Raw genomic sequence first — 23,380 nt, forward strand, 5'->3', positions numbered from 1 at the left:
CTGTGTGATATTAAAGAAAAAAGAGTGTGCAATAATTTTGTTTATTTTCCTATTTTATTCCCTGTTTATTTCCATTTTTCTGATAATATATGACCTTAATAAGCATTTTAGAAAGTTAAATAATTTTTTTGGCAACAGTGTATGTTACTAAAATTTTATCTTTCTTTTAGTTTAAATTCTTTTTTTAAAAAAAGAAAACTCCAGGAGAGCATAAAACTACATTAAAATGCATATTCTATGACCAAATACCTGGAATTGTGACTATAAAGGCCATTCTGTATTACCTGGTAGACCACTTGTAAAATATGTTACCAGTTTAATACCTCTACTTCCTTAAGTTCCATTTCAAATCTAAATTTGATACATAGTCTTAGATCCATAGCTCCCTGTGCATAATTACCCTTTCTTTTTTTCCTACTTATTGATTAATGATCATGTACCAATAAGCCTTTCATTTTGAAAATTCCAAGCACTTTACCTAATTTACATCTATAGGACTCATTTCACTCTTACTAAATTCATATATAGCCTCTTCAGATGTGGAATATAAGAAGTATTAAAGACCACAAGAAATAGATTTATTTAAAAAAGTAAAAGGACAAAATTCTGTTATGAATCTTTTCCCTCACATAAAGTGCTAAGGGACCTTTACTAATCACATATGATCCAGCCTACAGTTTTATAGCTCCTCCAAATATGTGCCTAAAGTGCCGAAAATGAATCTGTACATCACTTGAAGACAGCACTTCCCAAAATATTTTCTGCAGGCTTACTTTCCGCAAGATGTTAATAGGTTTCTGGAAAAAAAAAAAGTTCCATGGTCAAATAATTTTGGGAAACATCACATATCAAAGCAGCCTCTTAAAGATTCATGGTGAACATTAGCAGACTAAAACTTTGAAAGGTCCTGTGGTTAAGAAACTTTTCCAAAAGTGTTTAATCCAGCATTTTGCACTTTTCTTTTTTCACTGTGACAAGCTTTTTCTCAGAACACCTGTTAACATATTGTAGATTATTGCTACAAGGAAAACAACTTGGGAAACATTGCTTAAAAATTAAGCAGAACAAACAATCATCAAAACAAACAAACAAAAATGGGACTGTGGAAAGTGCACTGGTTTTCAAGAATTATTCTCATTGGCTCAGAGTTTGGCTTCTGGACCAGGACATATCTGAATTGAAATACTGTCTGGAATACTGTCTCTACTACTGTAACTCTTTTTACCTAGGCAAGTCAGTTAATGGACAAGTCTCAGTATTCTCAGCTGTAAAATGGAGTTAGAAAGAGTGCCATATTCATAGGGGTAGATTATCATGGTGCACAAAAGGACCTAGCCCATCAGTGGGTACACGGTGATGATGATGATGATGAATAAGAAGACAGTCATCACATATGGAATTCCAAAAGAATTTTCCTTAATAGCTGATTACCTCCATTCCCCACTACCCATCCCCATTAAATTATCTGGAAATTTTTTAACTCATCCTTTAATTTGTCAAGAAACAAATAACACTAAATGCAGTATTTCTTATTATTTCTATAGTTAATGAGTGATATTTATAAATAAACTAGATACAGGAAGAGTCTTAGGTTATTTGATCAAATTATAATCAGTACTACTATTAATTTTTTTTATCATTTTGCATCTAAAAACTTTGTTTTGTATTTCAAAAACTTTATTTTCTTTAATATCCAAAATGCCCCTGGATTAAAATTTGGATTTCAGCTTTGTGAGATCCAAAGCAGAAAACTCAGCCAAGCCCACCTGGACTTCTGACCCACAAAACTGTAAGCTGATAAATTGAGGTTTTGAACTGCTAAATTTGTGGTAACTTGTTAAGCAGCAAGAGAAACTAATAGAGAGAAGGAAGAAGGCTCAGATTGGTTAGGTAAATTGCCGATGGTCTCAAGTTAGTAAGTGTTGGAGCCAGTAATTGAACCTACACAGCCTGATTCCAGAGCCCACTGCACTCTGCCGGCAACAATTGTGGAGGGTCCGCTGTGTCCTAGGCACTGGTGCATGTTTACATATATTGCTTCACTAAAGCATCCCAACAAACTTCATGAGGTTGTTATTATTATTATTATTATTATTTTCCATTTAACAGTTGAGGAAACCGAGGATCAAGACATTTAAGTAATTTGCCCAAGATTAAGTCAGCAGTGAGGGATGGAGCCAGGAGCCAGGATCTGAGCCCTGGTTTGATTCCAGGAGCGATTTTCATAACCATTATGTTGTAGCATCCATTTAGACAGTGGTCTAACTTATTTTATTTGTTTATATTTTCAATTTAAGTAGCTATAACTGTAATTGTCATTTTTTAGTACAGTCTGCATTCTCTCTGACCCTCTTGATTTATCATTTTAGAGTGTTCTTTGCTTGAATGTAGAGTTCCAAGCACATTTTAAAATTCTCTAAAATATTTACATAACTCATAACACTTGTTTTTCATTGCTCTCCAAAAACACGAAGCTAATTCTTTCCTCCCACTCTCCGCTCATGCTGTTTCCCCATCTGAAATGACCTCTTACAAATTCTACTAGCTGAATGCCTCTCTCTGTAAGACCTCCCCAAGTAACTCCACCACCATAGAACATGATATCTTAGAATTAACACTTTTTATTTTTCTCTAGTTGTTTTATTGGTGTTAGCCTTATCTTTCCAAATAGTTATAAATGGTTTTTGCCATAAAGATACCTACATGTCTTAGACGTAGCTGAGTGTTGTGTTTTAAATTTCTTCAGTCTTCCCACTGTGAACACTAAGGGAAATTAATTTTTAAGACCATGCATTTTATACCAAATTCCTAGTTCCCAGTATTTCCCTACTTGATTCCCTGGTGGATGCTGCTTCCAGAAAATATGCAGGGTCATTAGGCAAGAGTGAGCCTTTGTCTTCAGTGTCTGACCCTGGTAAGAGAAATTTCTGGTGCCTCTAATTCCTTCCCTCCAGTTTCCTGCTCAACCCATCTCAGTGACTAGTTTTTAGCTCCCTAAAATATTTTTCAATAGTTAATACATGCACATAATAAAAGTTCAAAGGTACAAGTGGATGTATAGGGAAATAAAAGTTTCCATCTTAACGACATTCGCTCCTCACACAGGGTCGCCTCCCCAGGGCCAATTGCTGGTAGCTAGTAGCTATTGCTGTGTATCCTTCTAAAGACGTGTGTATATAGACATACACAAACACATGTTTTTCACAAAAATTACTAAATTATATAAACATCATGCATCTTTCTTTTTCACAAAAAATTGTATATTTCTGAAATTGCATACGGACTGTATAGTATTTGTGTAACATAAATCCCCCCATTTTTTTTGCTGGGAAAGATTCGCCCTGAGCTAACATCTATTGCCAATCTTCCTCTTTTTTAAATTTTTTTTTCCTCCCCAAAGCCCCCCAGTACATAGTTGTGTATTTTAGTTGTATGTCCTTCTAGCTCTTCTATGTGAGCTGTCACCACAGCATAGCTACTGACAGATGAGTGGTGTGGTTCCACGACTGGGAACCAAACCCCGGGCCGCCAAAGCAATGAGAGCGCCGAACTTTAACCACGAGAACCTCAGGGCTGGCTCAGTAAATCCCTTAGTCATCTAAGTTGCTTCCAACCTTTTGCTATTGCAGGCAATGCTGCAATGAACACACATTTTGCACACGTGTGCAAGATAAACAAATTAGAATAGATTGCTTGAAGTAGCATTGTTGGTTGAGGGAATGTGCATTTAAAATTGTGGTAGATATTGCCGTATTGCCATTCATAAAAGATATATGAATTCATCCTTCCACTTATAATGCATCAAAGAGCTCGTCTCCCTACATCCTGGCCAATACAATGTGTTTGCAATTTTTGGTCTTGTCAATCTTGTAGATGAAAAACGGTATCACATGGTTTTGAATATCTTTTGCAACTTTTCACGTATTTAAAAAACACTTTATATTTTCTTTATGTTACCTGACATTTCATATCTTTTGCTCTTTCTTCTACTGGATTGCTGACCTTTTTCTTGATTGGTAGGAGCTCTGTATATATTAAAGAAATTAGCCCATTGTGTGTCATATTTATGTCAAAAAGTTTATCTAGCTAGTTTACAGCTGTTTTGTTTGATTTTACTGTGCTAAAATGTTTTATATTTGAAGTGATGAAATTTATCCATCTTTGCTTTATGATTTCTAGGTTTTATTTTTTGCTAAGATAGGCTCTTACTATTCTGAGTTTATAAACATATTATCTTATATTTTCATATAGTACTTTTATGAGTATTATGTTTTCATGTGTATATTTACAATTCTTATCCAACTGAAATTTATTTTCGTGTGAGGGGGTAATATAGATCTTACTTGTTTTCTAGAAAACTACCAGTTATATAAAAATCATTTGTTGAATAAACCCATATCTTTTACTGATCTGGCATGCCAACTCAGGCACTGGATCACTATAGATTTGGCTCTACTGATTGCTTTCATAGACTGTTCCATTGGATTATCTATTCATGTACCAGCACCACACTCTTAATTATTGTTGTTTAAAAATGTTTTTAATAACTACTGGGTAAAACACCCTCATCTACTTCTTTTTAAAAAATATTCCCTAATGTTGTACCTTTATTTTTCGCGACGTGAGCTTTGCAATGAGCTTGTCTAGTTGAAATGGTAGAATAAACATATTTATAATATTAGTATTCCTATCTATATATCCAAGTTTTCTTTTATGTTCTTCTTGTTAGGTTTCTACTTGAGTATTTTGTCTTTTTATGTGCCTATCTAAATGCAATTTTTTCCCATTATATTTTGTGACTGGCTGTTTTATGTTTATAACACGGCTATTTGTGTGTGTGTGCATCTATGTGTGTGTACTAATGTTATACTCAGTCACTTTATCAAAGTCTTTTACTGTTTATATTAGTTTTTCAGTTGATTCTTTTGGGTTTTCTAAATATACAATTATGTCATCTGAAAATAATATTAGTTTTACTTCTTCTTTTCAGATTTTCATACCTACTTCTTTTCCCCATCACATTTTTATAACTGTTGCCAAATAAATGCTATATAAATGGAGACGCTTGTATTGTTCCTGACTCTAATGAGACCATTCCAGTGACCTTTTGTGGGTGCAATAACACGTCCTCTGCTCTCCTGGGTCCAGTGGAGGCGTTACAGTAATTTTCTGTATACCTGCCTTTGCTTGAAAAATAACTTTAAGGGGTTAAGACATTACTGTCAATGTAGAAAGGAAATAAGTGTTCATGAATGTACAGGAAAGGATAAAATAAAAAATAATGTTTTCTTAGGCAGGACAGAAAGAGAGGCTTGTGAAGTTTCGGTAGGATAGGATGCCATAAACTTTGAGGTTGCATTTGACAGAAAAGTGGAACTCGGTGTCTTCTGATTGAAAACAAAATGATAAACACTTCTTTCATGCCCACCATAGCCCTAGCTATTTAAATGTTTGGTTAACTGGGTGAAAAAATGACACTATAGTAAGTCCAAAGGACAATCTTGGACTATTTCCCCTTTTATCTAGTTTTCATTGGCATTTCTCTCTCTTTTTTCTCTATTTATAGTATTGCTGAATATTGAGTCAGAAATTTATTTATTCAAAATATGCAAGACCTGGTTACACACATCAAGCATAGTTATTGGACCAAAGCTAAATGAAACTTAGAGGAAAGTGTTTCTGCTCTCCATGAACAAATGGAAAAGATTATGAATACATAAAATCCTCTTTGATTTTCCTCATTCCAAAATGGGCTGCACCTTAAAGAGAAAACTCTGTCAATAAAAAATTGTTTGTTTTCACAATCACTGTGGCATTAAAAAACCTTGAAAATGCAAATAGAATATATTTTAATATACGGTATTTTGGCAAATACAATTTAAAATATGGTTTGTTTCTGGAGCCATGTGGAAAATAACATTTAATTTCATACATTTAATATTGAAATTGATTCTATTATTCCTGTCTGTAGATAAAATACTCCTAGCATATTTTCCCTAACATGCATAGTAATTTTAAATATTTTACTAAAATAAACTAAAATTTCATGCGTCTCATATCACAGTTGTAATTTGTCTTAAATTATTACTGTATTAGCATAATATAAAATATTTTATTAAATGTTTTAAACCCATACATTTCCCATCCCAACTGATACCAAGCCACAATGCCTATATTAAACTTAGGAGGATGAAAGAAAGATCATGGTTCTCTGAAGAAAATTATAATATCTTGATCTTATGCTTTTGAGAGCGACCAAAGCAAAAATAAGAATTTATACCAGAAGATTTTTAATAAGATTCTGAAAACACAATGACAGCATGCCTTTCTTTCTTTATTTGATGATCCTAGGGACTTGAATTCATAGGAAAGTTTTCATTTTCAGGAACAAAATTATAAAGCATATATAAAAGAAAGTGTGAAGCAAAGTTACACCATTTTCTCATTAAATCCTTAGAGAATTCAGAGATTTCTAGTTCTATTCCAATAATTATTTTTTTTCTTAAGCATATATAAGGATGCAATTGATTTGTAATGCAATTACTGATCCGAAATATAATGAAATGGACATTTTGAACTTTGAAAAGTTGCAGCTTATATAGTAAAAGCCCATTGCAATGTAGGCCTTCACTCATTCAATCATCAACAAATAAAATTCAAAAGAATTAATTTTTTATTCAGCTAAATTATTATTTACAATTTTATTATAAAGAATATATTCCTAAAAGTTTTCTATAAAATAATGTAATAGAAAAAATTTACAAGAATTTGAAAGCAGAGATTATAAATCAGTCTAAAATCAGGTTTTTTTGTAAATGGTGAATTTAGAGGCTCCCTGAGACTGTCAAATTGGAGATGAGTAAATTAAAAGTGCATCCAAATGGAAGATAGGTTCTCTTGCCAAAAATTTTTAAAATCACATTTGTCTACTTTTTAAAATAAAATTAACAGTAATATGGATATGTAAACTATTTTCTAGCCTTCCTGTTTATGAGTAGGAGACATCATAATAGTGTGTGGGGTGAGGGGTGGAAATGTTTCTAGTGTTGCCTACGATGATCTGACTCAGCATCAGCTGAAAACACCCTGCTATTATTTTAACATTTTCCTTTCCTCTATTAAATAATGTGTCACTCTGAGCTATAGCTCAAGCTGGTGACTCAGTTCGGTCCAAGACTCTGCCTGGGGCCCTTGAGCAATGACTGAAAATACCAGGAAGTCTTTCCCTTAGAAGAGCCTTGGTTTTGACAACTTAAGTGTATAGACAACCCATCCACAACTTGTAGCCAGTTTACTTTAAATAATGGGAGTTGCTAAGCCCTTTACCTTTTATATTTTTTAACCACAGCAAAATCTTTTATTGTGCTATCTGCTTTGTATTCTACCGTACTTATATTTTTATTATTATTGTATTTCTTTTAGCTTTTTTAATTTTTTTTTTTTTGTTTTTTTTTTTGTGTGTGAGGAGATCAGCCCTGAGCTAACATCCGCCAATCCTCCTCTTTTTTTGCTGAGGAAGACGGCCCTGGGCTAACATCTGTGCCTATCTTCCTCCACTTTATATGGGACGCCGCCACAGCATGGCTTACCAAGCAGTGCGTCGGTGCGCGCCCGGGATCCGAACCAGCGAACCCCGGGCCGCCGCAGCGGAGCGCGCGCACTTAACCGCTTGCGCCACCGGGCTGGCCCCACTTTTTTAATTTTTAATTTTTACTTTTTTCAAATGCAGAAGAATCATCTTATGAATTCTCTGAATAGCTTTCATTCCTAACAAGGGAGAGAGACAGGCTTTTTACTTCTACTCCTTCCATAAAATCCCTTTTAATGCTATAAAACAGATCTCCTTTTTTAGGCCCAGATGGCACCTTTGCCCTAAAAGGCAGTCTTGAGGAGGAAGTGGATAGCATGGAGCTTAAATCACTGCTCCTCGTAGTCTCTGGGACTGCTGGCTGAGGATTTCTTCCCAAGGGAGTAATAAGCACCAACTCATAGACAGCTCAGGGTAATGACTTGAGTATTGTTGCTTTCTAATTTCCAAGATCATTCAGTCCTTAGTAAATGAATCCATGAATTAAAGATAACTTTCTGATAAGTGACCAAGCCTTTTATTCAGCCCATACTATGGGGTGAAAAGGAAATTGGAAATCACCGTAATTTCTTTTATTGTATTTACTTTCCTAGTTGCACTGTTTAGCACTTCCAAAACAAATCTACGTAACTCTCAGTTGTATGAACTTCTGGTGGCATTCTAGCCCCAGCACAAAGCCAGAGGTGTGCAGATGTGAGCAACCTAAATGTAAGTTGCCTATCTCTGTCTCCTGCAGGAATCTCCCAGGTACCTGAAGCTGAGAGGGAAGATATGTTATACCTCTTTGTATAAATCTTTAAAAATAATAGTGAATCTGTCCCTAAATCTACTTAAACAATTTTGCAGTGAAGAAGTCTAACAATGGAAGGTAATTTCTAGGTTGATTTTTGTCTCTTCTTTAAGAGTAGGTAAAGTGGAAAAAGAAGGTGGGGTTGGTGGGGGAGAGGGGAGAATGAATCAATGTCCTCCCCGCAAAGACAGTGAGAAGTATTCCTTTCCAAAGTTAAGGATGTCCTGATGGATAGCTGCTGATACCCAGACAACTGGAGCTCAGGGTACACACTGGAATGGGAGAGGTTGGCGAGCTGGGGAGGAGGGATGGCATGGTCTTAGACGGGCTGGAAGTGGAACACTCAGTGGAAGTTGGGAAGCCAAACACCTGGATAGCATGTTACAGGAAGCAGAGGCCTCAGTCTCCACGGCACTTCTGAAAACCATGGGAGAACTTTAACAATCAGAAGTGAGTGTTGTCTGCTTTTCACTTACATTCTGAAAATTTAAGATTTTATGAATTATTTTGTTTATTAAACTTTATTCTATAGAATAAATCTCTATTGGGAATTTTTGCAAGCAGGAGTGTTGGTTGTCTAGTATAATTTGTTTTCCTCAACTTTACTTCATTATTGTCACTATATCAAGGGAAGTTTTATTCTCTTGAAAAAACAATGGTCAAATGTACTATGGATATATCTCTCGGCACCAATGGGGAGCTGTTTTTGCATTGACAAGCCACCTCACAAAATCAGACTAACATAAGGAGTCTAAATATTATATCCTATTCTCCTTCTTGGGAATATCAACTAATAACATTTTTATCAATTAAATTTTCTGATCAGTTTGTTTCTTTAGTCACTCTGCAGAGTTAAATTCACAATAAGAGTCACCGACTCCTCTGTCACTTTCTACTAATTTCCTCCTCACTTACTCTGAGCTCTGTTTAAGTTTTCTCAGGCAATTTGCATTGATTCGCATCCTCCGTTAATCTCCCTCTCAGCAGTAATGAAATCTAATCATGGGACATTCAATCATTCATTTACTCTTTCACGCATTCCAAAAAATATTAATTTATCATATGCTATGTCTCAGATATTATACTAAGCACTTCCCTTTAAACCACTGAATTTAAGGCCTGTGAAATGCTAAGATATACTTTTCTTTACTAGTGTTATTGTGCAGCCCCAAAAGTCCCGTATCTTCTAAGTCTTAACTAAATTCACCAGCATACACCCCCCATTCTCCACATATACACCCATAACACTGGTCTGCCAAGACTACACATCCACTTGAACGCAACAGATATTGGAACCCATTTAGCTTCAGACACCGTGGACGATACAATTTCATAAGGAAACCAGAGCCCAGGTCAATCCTGCTACATATTCTCTGTGAACATCTATCTAACCTATTATTTAGGATGAATATTCATAGTAAATGCCTACTGTGCTGAGGCAAGGCATAGACAGGAGTAAGTGGACCTAACAGAATACATTAAGGGGTGGTGGCAAATTGGAAAATGCATGCCCAATAAGGATACAGCAGCTACCCAACTACAGTCAATTGTTGCCTCGTGGGATTATGGCCCCAGCATGGCCAGACCCCAGTTTTTTAAAACCTGAAATTTAAGGGGCCGGCCCCACGGCATAGCGGTTAAGTGCACGCGCTCCCATGCTGGTTGCTCGGGTTCGGATCCCGGGCGCGCACTCATGCACCACTTGTCAGGCCATGCTGTGGCAGCGTCCCATATAAAGTGGAGGAGGATGGGCACAGATGTTAGACCAGGGCCAGTCTTCCTCAGGAAAAAGAGGAGGATTGGCATGGATGTTAGCTCAGAGCTGATCTTCCTCACCAAAAAAAAAAAAAAAAACCCTGAAATTTAACGTGAAATTTCCCAATTTTTAACATACAGGTATAACTCAACATTTCTGCAAATCAAATAAAGTAGCATACTTCTAGTGACTGGATATTTTTCAAAAATAAAGAAAATCTTCCATTTGAATAGTTGACTAAAATAAATTAAAAATTGATTAACCAACTAGTTAGATTTACTATCAAACCACATAAAATGGAAAACTTTGTCAATATTTTAACCTAATTTTTGATAAGTAAAAAAAAATTTAAATAAAAATAATGAAAGAAGTTAGAGACAAATCTCCTTACCTACATAAAAATTTAAAAAAAATTCTGTACATCAAAAACAATCATAAAAATAATTAAAAGGTAAATATCAAAGCAGGAAGAGTACTTGCCAGTGATGACTAACTCTCCTATACCACTAATGAGAATGTTAATTGCTTCCACCTTCTAAGAAATAATTCAGCCATATAGATGAGGGACCTCAAGAATAAATATAGGCTTTGATCTAGTAAAATAATTTCTAAGAATTTGTCCTAAGAAGTTCATTTAATATAGTTTTATATGTAATTATAATTTAGTTACAAGAATGGTTATTTTAAAATTATTATATCAAGTATAATATGTATCACATTATTTATCATGTCAAATATTCAAAACAACTTAAATGTCCAGTATTAACTAAAGGTTAAGTAATCTTTTTTTTTTTTTTATTTTTATGAGGAAGATCAGCCCTGAGCTAACATCTGTGCCAATCCTCCTCTCTTTGCTGAGGAATACTGACCCTGGGCCAACATGCGTGCCCATCTTCCTCCACTTTATATGGGACGTCGCCGTAGCGCCGTAGCATGGCCTGACAAACGATGCGTGGGTGCGCCAGGATCCAAACCGGGCCGCCAGCAGTGGAGTGCACGCACTTAACCCCTACACCACTGGGCTGGCCCCAAGGTTAAGTAATCTTAACCAATGCAATAAAAATAGGTTTATGCTCTTCATAGCACAATAGTTTTTAATTAATTTTCAAGACATTAAGGTAAATGCTGATGTTTAGTCTAGATATTTTTTAAATGCTAGAAAAAAATTCACCCATAATCCACCACTACTTCATAATGACTGATAACATTTTAGAATATGCCTTTGTAGAATTGGTCCCAAATGCATACGAACAGAGTGTATGAATATGTATATATTACATTTCTTTCCCTCCTACCCTCCTTTGGATCTTCATCCTCTTCTCTTTCTCTCTCATTATACATTAAATAATGTATCATAGATAGATTTATGGTTCATTACATATTTAAATGTAACTTTTAAATGGTTATGTAACATTTGTTGTATGACAAATACAACACCATCATCCAATCTCTTATTGATTGGGTTTTAGATTGTCTACAGTTTTTGTTGTTGTGGATTATCTTGCTATTATAGACAATGCTGTATCAGGCTGGTGAGTATATCTTTATAAACTCCAGCAATCATTTCTTTAGAAAAGATTCTTAGTTGAGAGGTTTCTAGGTGAAAAGCATGCATGTTTTAAATTCTAATAGGTACTCCTTATATTTTCTGGAAAGTTTGTACCCAGTTAATCTTACACCAGTTGTGTACCAGAGTACCCATTTTCCTCAACAATACTAGATATTAGCAGACTTTTTAAGTTAAGCAAATCTGATAGTCAAAAAAACCTCATTATTTTAATTTGTTTCACCCTGACTACAAGTGAGGTTAAACATCTCCATTTGTTTTTTACCCATAACTTTCATCTTATACGAATTAGCTATTTATATTCTATGCCCATTTCTTATTGTGAGATTTATTTTTTTCACATAACTTCATAGAAATTTTAATTTAATATAATGGAGATACAATGTTTTCTTAAGTATTTCTCAACATTCTCTAAGTTTTTTTCTTTTAACTTTGTTGGACATAAGTTTTAATTATTTTATGTAGTTTATCAGCCTTTTCATTTATGTTAATATTATACCATTATGGACATATAATTAAGTGAAAAAATTCAGACTATCGAATTTTAATCCTGATCTTCGTGTATGTATTATATATATTATATCTATATTTTTATATATTATATTATCCTATGTATATAAATTTAGATTATCAAATATGTATATATTAAAAGGAAACAGAGTAAAAAAGTATTAAAAGTAAAACAGAGAATGTATAGCACACATTCAGTATTTAAAACCATTGAAAAGAGCCTATATTATTTTTATATTTAGAAGAAACACTGAAAAATATTTTAATCTTTAGATAGAAGTAAATTGACAGTTGTCCAGACTTTATCTTTTTGTCATATATGCCCTTACACCTTTCCAAGCCTAACAAATCTTCTGAAAGCCTCTTACCTTCCGTAGGAGACCGACAATGCCTGTTTATCTGAAAAATACTGTAATTCTTAGCTACGCTCTCTGGCTGTGCATTTTAGCGCTTAATAATACTTCCTTCATACATGAAATAAGCAAGGAATGAAGAAGGGCAAGAGAACTATGCTATTATTTTCAGTCACTTTTTTCTTTTGCTTGCATTGATCATGAGTGCCAGGAGTAGATCCAGATTTTGCAGAATTTGAGGCTCATATGATGTAGCTTTACAAAACATAATACAAAGCTATAAATGAAAAATTAGATGTATAAATGAATATGCATTTAGAGCGACCAAGATTATTTTTAAATCTTAAAAAGCTGAGATATGCCTCAAGGGTTCAAACATCACAAAATAAAATATTTTAGTTTATTAATAGCCTGGCACATGTTTTATATTCTGTCACTTTTTTGGATGTAAACTTTTTGATCACTTTTTTATTTAAGAAGAAATTTTAATTATGAATTTCTACAGAGAGAATAGAAAAATAATTTGATCTTTTCTTTAGCATGATTAATCAAAAAATTTAAATTAATAATTTAGTTAAGTTTCTCTATATGTCACCACTCCTAGGCAGTAATGTCATAAACTTTTGGAATTGTTATTAAAGTTCATAAAACTCTGTCAAGTTTCTTTTACAGACAAGGTGAAGATTTCAAGGAATGTTCCACAGACTGGATCTCTGGATCTGTATTTGTCAAATCCTGTTTCTCTTACAGTACCCACATACACTTGGTGTTGGTTACCTCCATATGATCTAGCTCTATATCTTGCTGTCACAGCCTTGGAGTAGTTAGGCTAGTAAGTAGTGGTAATATTCGTAGAGTCGTTGCTACACTACAACAGCGAGAAGTTACTTACTACAGGTAAAAGTGACTGCAAACCATACAAATATGTGCGACTAAACCTGAAATAAATGATCCTCAATTCAACCTTTTCATAATCACATCCTCCAAATTCTCATGGCCCCTCCAAGGCTACTCTCGTAAAGGAAGGTGCTAACAAAGGGAGAGTTGGACTGGAGAGAGACAGCGGTGTAAAACCTTCCTTTTTCTAATGTTTCACAAGCAAATGACCAGATGAACATAGTGCCAGGTGCCTCCCAGGGAAGCAGAGTTGCTGAAACTTAAGCTCCACTAGTATCAAGGTAAATCTGTCTCTAGTGAGAACTGTGATCGACCTGTGAAATTGCTCTGTCCTTCACCAGAATAATTCAGTCAATTGCTCAGTGATTTGTGGAATAACCTGCATTTTCTATTATCATTTTGGAAAGGAAAGGTAGAATAAGTGACAAACTGATTCTAGAAATTCTGGTTCACAGGGGTATCATATAAACCAACCAAACTACTTAACAGAGGTAAACAAATGCAAGTCTGCTCAAGAGAGATGGAAAATTAATCCTTTTATTTATCAAAGTTTTGTTTCTAACAGTTAATGAATGTTAACAGGCTAATTACGTGTAAATATTTGATTGATTAAATAATGGTACTTCCAAAAGTGGGATATATGTGACCCTTAATATTGTATTATAGAAAAATATTCATTAATATAGCAAAATAATCATGATTCAGTGACTAAAAAAGCAGTTTTCAAAATTATATACAGAACTATGCAATTTTTATAAAAATATGTTTGTAGTTGCCTAGAAAACACTTTGGAATGTTTCCATTAAAGTGTTAGCAAAGGTTTTCTCTAAGGCAAGTCATTATGGATATTTTGAAATCTAATTTAAAAATATTTTAATTTCAAAATTTTAAACATTACACATATTGCTTTTTGAAATGTGTTGTAAAATCATAAAACTATTTTTATTTAAAAAGCAATAAAATATATGATTCTCCGTATGTAAGCTGCACAATAATACGAAAGTTTCATATAATAGGAATCCATTTTGGTTCATATAAACCTCCTGTTGTTCAGAGCTTATTTTTATACTGGTTGTTTGACTCTAGCATCAGTTAGACAGCATTTCTGTATGTCTTGATAAGCCCATGGGTTTCCTACTTTTTTTGAGCTAAATCTTGAAGCAGATGATAATCTGAGGCTTGCCTGCTGTACTGTGAAAATCCCTCTGTGCTTGTAATAAAGGCTTCTTCTCTACTCGACCCAAAGTACGTGTCGAGTGGATAAATGAAACTCTGTTTAAGCACAGAATAAAGTATTTATTAACTAATTACTTATATGAATTACTAATTATATATATGATTACAAGTAATGTGTTACATGATAACATGACTATTCATATCAATTACTCACTTATTTTAATGTGAAGAATACACCAAGGCTGCTGGTAAAATTTGCTCTATTTTAAAAGATAATGAAAAGTAATAGACTTTGAAATTAAAAGACAAGTGAATAAAATAACCTATCCCAAATAGAATTGGGCTAGTATCATTCTCTGATTATGTAACAGTATGCGTTATGTGTGATTGTTTAGGAACAAGATCTTTCTAATCTTTGAGGTATTGTAGCCAGGGTGGCCTGCAGAGTTTGGCAGTTCAATTGATCTTATCTTTAATATGGATTTGTGGGCTCTTAGTGCTATCAGCTATCCTATGAAAAGGCCCCCTTTTGCTACTTCCCTGTATCACTAAATTCTCGTTTCCAATCCATCAGCACATTCTTATTGAGTTCCTATTTTGTTAAACGCAAGACTCTGAGGAAAAGGCAAAGAAATATAAAAATCACAACCTGCCCTTTATTTATTTATTTATTTAATTTTTTGTTTATTGCAGTAACATTGGTTTATAACATTGTATAAATTTCAGGTGTACATCATTATACTTGTATTTCTGCATAGATACATCATGTTCACCACCCAAATACTAGTTACAACCCATCACCACACACATGTGCCTAATTATCCCTTTCACCCTCCTCCCTCCCCCCTTCCCCTCTGGTAACCACCAATCCAATCTCTGTCTCTATGTGTTTGTTTATTGTTGTTATTATCTACTACTTAATGAGGGAAATCATATGGTATTTGACCTTCTCCCTCTGACTTATTTCACTTTGCATAATACCCTCAATGTCCATCCATGTTGTCACAAATGGCTCGATTTCATCGTTTCTTATGGCTGAGTTGTATTCCATTGTGTATATATACCACATCTTCTTTATCCATTCGTCCCTTGACGGGCACTTAGATTGCTTCCAAGTCTTGGCTATTGTGAATAACGCTGCAATGAACACAGGGGTGCATGTATCTTTACGCATTGGTGTTTTCAAGTTCTTTGGATAAATACCCAGCAGTGGAATAGCTGGATCATATGGTAGTTCTAGCCTTGATTTTTTGAGGAATCTCCATACTGTTTTCCATAGTGACTGCACCAGTTTGCACTCCCACCAGCAGACAACCTGCCCTTTAAAAACTGATGGTCTGCGCGCGAGTGGAAGAGTTATAACATTTGAAGATAATTAGGAGAATTTACCAACACATAGTCAACAATCAATAGTGAGGATTTTGTTGCTGTCATTTTGTTGTTTGTTTGTTTATGTGTTTTTTTTTTGTGAGGAAGATCAGCCCTGTGCTAACATCTGCCAATCCTCCTCCTCTTTTTTTTTTCTTTTGCTGAGGAAGACTGGCCCTGGGCTAACATCCGTGCCCATCTTCCTCCACTTTATATAGGAAGCCGCCACAGCGTGCCTTGACAAGTCATGTGTCGATGCGTGCCCGGGATCTGAACCGGTGATCCCTGGGCTGCCGCAGCGAAGCACGGGCACCCAACTGCTTGCGCCACCCGGCCGGCCCTGTTTATGTGTTTTTACTAAGAGTAAAATATAACTGCTTTAGTGTCCAGAGATGAGAAAGGAAATCAGGCAGTAAGTAACATTACATATGTGTCTACAATATGGTTGGAGGTATAGACTGTATACAGAAAGAAACAAGGAGTCACCAAATTCTGGAAGACTCAGAAATGAATCAGTTACTGAAAATGTTTGGTGAAGACTGAGCTATTGAAGCTTCAAAAATTTATTTGAATGTGTATCAGTTAGCAGTGGTATCTTTGATTTGCAGATCACCAAAAACTCAACCCAAATAGGAATTTCTTTTTTATGTGATTAAAATCCAGGGATCTTGCACAACCCAGGCATGGCTGGATTCAGGGGATCAAAGATTGTTACAAGCATTGACTTTTCCCCACCTCTTGGTTCTGCCTGCCACTGTGTTGGCTCCAGTTGGACAGGCATGTCCCCCATGGTGGAAAGGTGGCTACAGAAGTTTCAGCCTCATGTCTTCCCGGGTTGCAGTATATGCAAACAACATCTCTTCTCTCATCAATTTGAACAAAATTCCAATCCTCATGGTCAATGCCCAAATCAAGGAGCATGTCCATGCCTGAACCAATTTCTATTGAAGGGAAAATGAAACGCACCATGTGGCTGAGGCCTGAGTCACATACACACCCTTGAAATAGGGGATGGAATGAGCTCCACCAAGACACATGGACTGAAAGTGGGAGTGAGCCGCTGCCCAAAAGGAAAATCAAAGGAGAAATGGTTTTTAGAGGATTAAAAAACAGTAGGCTTCCATTTCATGGAGCAAGATATATATCAGTTGGGGCATTGTGAAACTTTGTCGTTAATACTTTTCTAATTCACATAGCTGTGTGTTTTGTGTGAACACATGGAAAAAAGTTAACAAGGTGGTCAAAGTATTTAAATGTCATTTAAAGAAGAAGATTTCAGTGTTAGGAAGAGTGTTGGGAAATCAGCACAAATGTAAAATGATTAAAAAAATCTGTAGGGAAATTTAATGGTAAATATCAAAACTTTAAAAACTGCTTCACCATTTCATCTAAAAAATTCATGTCTTGAAATTTATCTTAAGAGAAAAATTGGTCAAGCACAGATGGATATATACATGTTTATTTCACATTGTTAATAATATAAAAAAATGAGAAACCATTAAATGATTAATAATAAAGAATTAAGTAAATTTTCTCAGATCCATATAGTCAAATACTTTGTAGGTATTGACTACTATAATTTGTATTTGTTTATATGAAATGTCACACAAAATAAATCAAGTTAAAAAAAGCATCTGTAGTATCGTTATATTTACATATGTAAATGCTTAGTATTGGAAGTATATGTGCCAAAATATTAAAAAATTGGTTATATCTATATTACTGGGTTGAGGGCAATTTTTCTTTTTGCTTTGCTGTGTTTTCTATTTTGTAAAGTAAAAAATTTATAATTTTAAGATAAGTAATGATAGGAAGAGGGACTGGGAAATTTCCTCACTTTTTATTTACAAAGTAAAAGACAATTTCAATGACGAAAAAATTGGTGTTAGAATGGTTTGAGTAATTTCGCTTTGTTTATTTAAAAATATATGAGAAATATGGTATTTCAGTCTCAAAAAGAAAAATGATTTGTCCTATGTGTGTGTACTTGTGTGTGTACGTGTTTACACATATATGTGGACAACCCCCCCATTTTTTTTATTTTCAGCTTTTATGTTATATTGTGTGCTTTGACTAAATGTCAGCCTTTTTTCCCCAATAACCAAATTACTGAATTACAGAAAATGTATAGGATGGGCACTGCCATTGTGCTTCAGAAATTTAACTGTATATCTGAACCAAAAGACCTTGTAATTTCAAAACAAGAAGAAAATTACTGGCATCAAAAGACCGTCAGTCACACATCGCTCATTTTGAAATCTGTCGCTTGATATCAGCTTAAAAAGACTTTGAAAGGTTTATTGCAGGGCGGTGCCAATGTCTTGCAGAGTAAAACCTATCATGTTTGCAAATATTTGTTAATAACTGACATAAAAAATAAATACAACTATCTCAATCAGGATAACTCTTGTTTTAAAAGGAAAATATAATTTAAAGAGGTGTATAAGAGAATTATAGAACTTGAAATCTGGAATATGTCTTAGAGAACATCCAGTTTAAAATTTGCATTTTATAAATGTGAAAAACTAGATACCATGATGCAGAATGACTCATTGAAGTGCTACAGCTCATTGAGGGAAAATTCAACACCAGGTCACCTGACTCACAGTCGTTTGCTTTTGCTATTATGTTACATTGCTAAAGCAACGGAAAATGAGCCCAGTACTCAATGGATTTACCTCAGTGTGGGTCTGGAAAAACAGTGACTTGGCTTGTGGTGTCAAGGAAAGGGTGTAGACTTTGAGTCAAACAAGCTGCTCTTTCTCAGTTTATTAACTCTGTAACCTTGGGCATGTTAGTTAGGTTCTCTGACCCTCTCCTTCCTCATCTGTTGAATGGGATGAATAATACCTACATGAAAGTATTGTGAGGTTTATAAGTTTTGGAGGTAATTGAAAAGCCTAGTATATTCTAGGCTTTGATCAAACTGTCCTATTGATTGTCTTCCAATCTTATCATGCTATCTTGCTCAGGATTAAAACCGATCAATCTCTCACATTCTGAGGAATACTGACAAAAGTGGTTGCCTTCAGTATTCTAATTTAGATAAACTTTTAAGAAATTTAGTCCAGGATGCAGGATGCTGATTCTTATTTCTCCATTTACTGTATCTAGTCATCTCCTTTATTTTAAGTAAGAGAATCTGATTTTTTATTACAATGGGAAGGGAAATTTTATTGGACGATATAAGAAATGATATGACAAAGGACTTCTGTCAACCATGTTTTTGAATGAATTTCCAGAGTGAATGTCTGATCTTTTTCACTCTAGAAGGTGTGCTTAGGTGAGCATTTATTTCATTAGGTTTCATAATCATTTAAAGAAGCTTAATTTCTTACTTTTAATTAATTCCAGATGGTTTACCTAAAATGTATATTTCACTATCATTTAAAAATACACATCAAATAATAACACTTTACCTTCAGAGGAGATATTTTTATTAATTAATATCTCATATTACCTACTGATAGACTATTCCTTGAGAAGAAGCTATTTTAAGATGACCACTTGAGCAGTAAAAGGTTAGCAAATAACTGTGATAATCTCTCTCAGGCCCTAACCATCACCTCAGGAGTGTATATATCCCATTAGAATCAAGGAAATAGGCCAAAACTTCAGAGCGATCTTAAAAGCATGATGCCCAAAGCAAAGGGCAGATCCAGCAGTTTGGCAAACAGCAATAAGCTTCCGTCATCAGGGTTTGCAAAATCATCAGAACAATCACTGGTACTAAGACTTCCCTTTCCCTGTGAAAAGGAAAGAAGCTCCTGATTGGATGGAGGGTGCCGGGGCTCTACTGTGGATAAATTATTCCAGGAAGTGCTTAGAAGGGAAATACTGAAAAGAAGTCACCAGGAAACAGATTTCAGCCCTGTAAGAGGAAGAATATTTCAACATTTGGAGCTGCCCAAAGCTGCCAACGAGATGGTGAGTTCTCTGTCACACTGCTCTTCATGAAAGGATTGACATATTTAAACATGACCCATTAGTTCCCTAAAATATGAAAAATCCCCTTACTCAGATTATACCAAGGCAAACATGACAAAGTTTTTGAAAATGATACTTAGATGAGAAGTTTGAAATCATTTTTACTATGAGATTAAAAGTAATTTCCAACATTAAAATATAAAGCTGCTTAACTTGTATTTTAAAAATCAACTATTGATTTAGAATTTGAAAGTAATTAAATAGCTTTATGTTTACCTGTGCAATGATCTTTAAAATTATGATCCTTGTAGACATTTATCCAGATATTGCATTAAAATTAAAATAACATTTATGTCCTAAAATTGAATCAATTAAAGCAATTACAAGATTTTAATTAGTTTCTTAGGTCATTCTACTGCAGTGGCAATGCCAATATTAAACCAAATGCAAGTCTTTATGTATATGTGCCTGAGTTGAGCACGTATATACACGCACACAGATGCATTTTGAAGTTGAGTTATTGAATAATTATGAGAAATTCTACATAGATGTAACTGGATTTAGAGAAGAGATATATAATGAATCAGAATTGCAATGCATGCTTATTTAATTAATTGTATTCTTTCTAGGGAAAGTATATCTGTCCATAAAAATAGTAGTTTAAAACAGTAACAATAGTAAATATGAGAATAAGTAAATTGATATTTCATATATGCCCTTTGTTAAAATCTTTGCATATATTTCTTATGAGAGATATCTCTCACTGCTTCTGTTCAACATAGTACTGGAAGTCTTAGCCAGAGAAATAAGGCAAACAAAAAGAAATGAAAGACATCCAGATCAGAAAGGAGGAGGTAAAATTGTCTCTATTTGCAGATGACACGATCTTTCATATAGAAAATCCTGGAGATCCCACCTAAAAACTGTTAGAACTAATAAACCAATTCAGTAAAGTTGCAGGATACAGAAATCGGGTGTGTTTCTGTACACTAACAGTGAAATATTGAACAAGAAATAAAGAAAACAATCTCATTTACAATAGCATCAAAAATGTTAAAATACTTAGAAATAATTTTAGTCAAGGAGGTGAAAGATCTCTACACTGAGAACTATAAGACATTGATGAAAGAAATTGAAGGAGACACAAAAAAATGGAAAGAAAGCCTATGTTCATGGATTAGAATAATTAATATTATTAAAATGTTCATACTGTAAAGCCATGTATAGATTTAGTGTAATCCCTATCGAAATTTCAATGGCATTTTTTTCACAGAAATAGATAAAACAGTGCTAAAATTCATATGGAACCACAAAAGATCCTGAACAGCCAAAGAAATCCTGAGAAAGAAGAACAAAGCTGGAGGCATCACAATTCTGGATTTCAAATATATTACAAAGCTATCATAGTCTAAACAGTATGTTACTGGCATAAAATCTTAAGAGGAAAAATTTTCAACGTTTCCTCATTAAGTATGATGTTAGCTGTGGGCTTGTCATATATGGCCTTTGTTATGTTGAGGTATATTTCTTCTATACCCAATTTGTTGAGAGTTTTTCTCATGAAAGGATACTGTATTTTTATCAAATGCTTTTTCTGCATCTGTTGAAAGAATCATATAATTTTATCTTTCATTCTATTAACGTGGTGTATCGCTTTTATTGATTTTCATAAGTTGAACAAACCTTACAACCTAGAGATAAATGCCATCTGATCATGGTGTATGATCCTTTTAATATGCTGTTGAATTTGGTTTGTTAATATTTTGTTAGAATTTCTAAATTTATAAACATCAGGGATATTGGCCTATAGTTTTCTTTTCTTTAGTGTCTTTATCTTGCTTTGGTATCAAGGTGATGCTTGCCTTGTAAAATGAGTTTGAGGGGCCGGTCCAGTGGTGTAGTGGTTAAGTCCACGCACTCTGCTTCGGCAGCCCAGGGTTCACGGGTTTGGATCCTAGTCACAGACCTACACACTGCTCATCAAGCCATACTGTGGTGGCATCCCACGTACAAAGAAGAAGAAAATTGGCACAGATATTAGCTCAGGGACGATCTTCCTCAAGCAAAAAGAAGAAGATTGGCAATAGATTTTAGGTCAGGGCCAATCTTCCTCACCAATAAAAGAAAAGAAATACGTTTGAAAGTGTTCCCTCCTCTTTATTTTTTTTTGAAGGGCTTGAAGATTGCTGTTAATTTTTTTAATATTTAGTAGAATTCACCAGGGTAACCACCTGTTTCTGGGTTTTTCTTTCTTGAGAAATTTTGATTACTGCTTAAAACTCCTTACTCAACATTGGTCTGTTCAGATTTTCTATTTTTCTATGATTCAGTCTTGGTAAGATGTATGTTTCTAGGAATTTATCCATTTCTTCTAGATTATCCTATTTGTTGGTGTATAATTGTTCATACTGGTCTCTCATAATCCTTTGCATTTCTGTGGTATCAGTTGTAATGTCTCCTCTTCCATTTCTGATTTTGAGTCCTCTTTGTTTTCTTAGTTGTCTAGCTGAAGATTTATTAATTTTGTTTATATTTTCAAAAAACTAACTCAGGGGGATGGCCTGGTGGAACAGCAGTTAAGTGCACACGCTGCACTTCGGCGGCCCAGGGTCTGCAGGTTTGGATCCCGGGCGTGCACCAACGCACTGCTTGTCAAGCCATGCAGTGGCGGCGTCCCATATGAAGTAGAGGAAATGGGCATGAATGTTAGCCCAGGGCCAATCTTCCTGAGCAAAAAAAAACGAGGATAGGCATTAGATGTTAGCTCAGAACTGATCTTCCTCCAAAACAAAACAAAACAAAACAAAAACTAACCCAGTTTCATCGATGTTTTCTATTGTTTGCTGGTCTCTTTCATTTCTTTCTGCTCTGATCCTTGTTATTTGTTTCCTTCTGCTAACTTTGGGCTTAGTTTGCTGTTCTTTTTCTAGTTCCTTGAGGCTCAAAGTTAGGTTGTTTATTTCGGTTCTTTTTTTTTTCCTTAATGTAAACATTTTTTTTTTTTTTTGCTATAAACTTCCCTCTCAGAACTGTTTTTGTGTATCCCATAATTTTTTTTTTATAATTTTTATTTATTTATTTTTTTCCCCCAAAGCCCCAGTAGATAGTTGTATGTCATAGTTGCACATCCTTCTAGTTGCTGTATGTGGGACGCGGCCTCAGCATCGCCAGAGAAGCGGTGTGTCGGTGCGCGCCCGGGATCCGAACCCGGGCCGCCGGCAGCGGAGCGCGCGCACTTAACCACTAAGCCACGGGGTCGGCCCTCCCATAAGTTTTGATACGTTGTGTCTCCTTTTTATCTGTTTCAAGATATTTTTTGGTTTCCCTTTTGATTTGTTCTTTGCCCCACTGGTTGTTCAGGAGTGTGGTATTTAATTTCCACATGTTTGTGAATTTTTCAGTTTTCCCCTTGTTATTGATTTCTACTTTCATACCACTGTGGTCAGAA

Source organism: Diceros bicornis, chromosome 1, assembly GCF_020826845.1.
Source record: "Diceros bicornis minor isolate mBicDic1 chromosome 1, mDicBic1.mat.cur, whole genome shotgun sequence".
NCBI classification, from domain to species: Eukaryota; Metazoa; Chordata; class Mammalia; order Perissodactyla; family Rhinocerotidae; genus Diceros; species Diceros bicornis.